At 35.7% G+C, this 3,492-nt stretch overlaps 1 pseudogene; it reads right to left on the bottom strand.

The window, feature by feature from the left end:
* Positions 1-1,568: 1,568 nt before the first annotated feature.
* Positions 1,569-3,233, bottom strand: LOC138431337 (heat shock transcription factor, Y-linked-like; annotated as a pseudogene).
* Positions 3,234-3,492: the final 259 nt, after the last annotated feature.

The raw sequence follows: 3,492 nt of genomic DNA, 5'->3' as shown, positions 1-3,492 counted from the left end.
TGCCTGGAGAATCTCAGGGACAGCAGAGCCTGATGGGCTGCTGTCTATGGGGCCGCACAGAGTTGGACATGACTGACACGACATAGAAGCAGCAGCAACAGCACACAGTCACAAAGAACTGCTCAAAATTCCCCAAGCCAAGTTTCAACAAAATGTGAACCATGAGTTTCCAGATGATCAAGCTGGATTTACAAAGGGCAGGGGAATCCGAGATTAAATTGTCAACACCTGTTGTGTCCTCCAAAAAGCAAGAGAACTCCAGGAAAGCATCTACTCCTATTTGCTTATGCAAAAGACTTTGATTGACACAACAAAATAACAAGAGAAAAATGACATCAAAACGTGAAATATTCTTCCCGTTTAAACACGGGAACACATGCCTCCTGAGAAATCGCACATCCATGTAAATATAATAAATATTTATCAACTTGGAAACTTTTCTCAGTAAATAGGAAAGGTGAATTATAATAGTGCAGGTTATAGAATGTTGTTGAGTACTGCGTAGAGCATATGATTGGTTATTACATTTCTTTATTGATAATTCAGTAAGCACTTAAAATATGTCATTGGCAGGCTCTATGTTTCAGCTGATGTGAAAGATACATTAAAGACCTTATATCTGTGCTCTCCTTCATGGGAGGGAAAACAGAAGTTCCTTCCAATCTGAAGAAAGAGTTGAGACAAAGTTGTGAGAAGGGGCCTAGCATGATTGAAAATAATTTGTGTGTTTGTAGCTTCAGAAGCACAGTATAAAAGAAAGATAATGAAATACTAAGGAAAACAGATATCATGTATTTCAAGAACTTTTTAACCATGCTGATGTGCTGCAGTCACCACCAGGAATTTATTCTGTCTCTGTGGTGACAGATAATCAGTGTCTAAAAATGCAGTTGGAATTATAGGGTGGAATCTCAGTGTCATGAAATAGAGGGTCCTTAAGGACAGCAGAGCAAAAATGACCCTATAGAATACCACTTGTAAAGTACGTATCTTGTGCTGACTTTGGGCCAGTCACTGATTATGTCATGTTATCTTTGTTATCACAGTGATGGCATAATTGTGATCAAGATTTTTGACATGCTATATCTCTATTTTCAAGGACAGAATGAATTTCTATAATGAACAGAATCTGCTGTCTAACCTTTTTAAACTTTACCAGTAAATAATAGTATATATGTGAATGCATTAAGTTCATACTGTGTATTTTCATTTTTCTAACTTTATTTGCATCTCTTCCTTCACTCATATCATCCTAATTTAGCACCCCTTCATTTCATCAGGGATGATTTCAGAAATCACTTTACATCCATTACCTCTTTTCCCTTTGTTCTCATTTTCTTGCTTACGAATATTATATCCGGTGTCATTTACCTAGGATGCATAACGAATGTTTTCTTGAACTGACGAATTTATAAAACCATGCAGTGAAATAGCCAACTATTGAATTAAAGCCTCATTTTACTCTTCCTTGTTTGAAAACAGAAAATGAAACTATGAAGATGAACATGGAAATTTATTGTTCAAATACAAGAATTGTAGATATTTGTTGACATCTCCGAATGGAAATTTCAATCTCCTTTAGGCTCCATAATCTGATACGTATTTGATAGGTCAGTTTTAATTAGGATGATTTTCACATAATGATTATTGAAGAGTTTACTCGAAAGAGAGGAGGCAGATGTATAAGCAATTGTTGGCACTGAAAACCATGAGTTGCCTCTCTCTTGCAGGTTAAGAAAAGGACTGTCATGGGCTGAAATATCACTATGCCTGTCTGGAAATTTGGAAGGTTCCACCATCAGTCCAGAATAACTGCTCTGTAATGGAAATTCGATGTGGTTCCGAGAAGTAGATGTAGTTGTAGCAGCAAAGTCCTCAAAATGGCCATTTACTTGAGTGTAGCTGCTCTGTGAGTGCCAATTAAAAATGCTCAACTTTTGTAAAACTTCAGGTTGATCTACCACAATCTGGTCTGTCTGTCTAACTGATACTGCTGATGGGGTAGGTAAGTCACATGGAGATACAGCGTTTGTATTAGCGACTATCTGGCTGGTATGAGGCTTTTGTATGAAAGGCACATTTCAACTTGTGGAGGCTGGAAATGCACTCTCTCCACTCATTTCTGGAAGAAATTCAGAGTTATGATCATCTTTTTTGACACTTGCTTTAGCATGCTTCTTGTTACCTTGAAATAATGAAGATATTGGAGACACATTGTTAATTCCAACTCTTCTTTACATTCTTACTAAAAGCTGCGGATGACCTCTTTTGAAATTTGGATTATAGTAGGTCTCTAACTAAAATCAAAGAATTAAATTATTTATTTTATTTATAAACCAAGGTAAAACTGACAAACAAAGCTAAGTTATAAAAACATATACCTTTAATGGAACCAATTAAATAACATCAAATCAAATACCTCTGATGGTAGTTTTGACAGGTAACATGTTAGAAAGACTATGCTCAACTAAAAGTATGCTGTATATATACAGTAAATACCACTTTAAGTAGCTTCAGAACTTGTATCTGGTTTCAAGTTGCTAGGAAAGTTTGTTAACATCCAATATTCTAACCTCCATCTGTTTTCAACTTCAAAAAAATGAAACTTTTTCAACAACTTCTTATCTCGTTTAAATTCCATTTTAGCTACATATATGAATATGCTTTCTAGATCACATGATTTAATCTGACATATTGGCAATAAGTGAAAATTTTGGAATACCTTACTCAAAAGAGAGATGTGGTTTTCTTCTTCCAGAAAGACAGGTAGTGAAGCAGATCTTTGAAAAGTTTTGTCGGTTTTTATGAAATCCATAAAGGTTAAGCTGTTGAATTAAACTTTTCATACTCCTGGTTTCAAATATTCTGAAAGGCTTCTTTCTTTCCAAGACTTCTTTCTTAAACAGTTCTTCATTGATCACTATACATGTGCCTGTGTCATCCCACCAAATAGATTGAAACTGATCACTTTCAACTATATTCCAAAGTTTTTGTGGAAATGTGAGTGAAAGAAAGTCATTTGCATCATCTGTTTCAGAGACAGAATATGTGTAGTGTGGCCTTTTGATCACCAGATCCTCAGACAAACCCTGAAAAGCATATTCTTCAATCATAGATATCAAAACTGAGTCTCCAGTTGTATAATCATTCAAAGAAGATCTAATGGAGGTTTCTGAATCAGTGGATTCATCTTTAGGAGGCCCATCTTGAATATCTGAAGAAATATATGCCATCTCAGAGAAATCTTTCTTCAGATAATTTTCTCATCTGTTTGATTTTACACACTGCAACTTCAAATGATGTTTCCCTGGCCTACAGAGAGAAACTCTCTAGACCATCACAGAGGTCGCAGTCAAAAAGCTGTGACATTGCAAAGTCTCCTAGCAATCAAAGGTTATTTGTGACATCACAAAGTTACTGTTCTTCTACCAATTGAAGAGTAATGTTCAACCAGTGTTTACTTCAGCATCAGCTTAAAATACAGACTGCTTA

This window comes from Ovis canadensis, chromosome Y (genome assembly GCF_042477335.2).
Source record: "Ovis canadensis isolate MfBH-ARS-UI-01 breed Bighorn chromosome Y, ARS-UI_OviCan_v2, whole genome shotgun sequence".
In the NCBI taxonomy this organism is placed as follows: Eukaryota; Metazoa; Chordata; class Mammalia; order Artiodactyla; family Bovidae; genus Ovis; species Ovis canadensis.
This window is presented reverse-complemented; position numbering and strand designations above follow the sequence as displayed.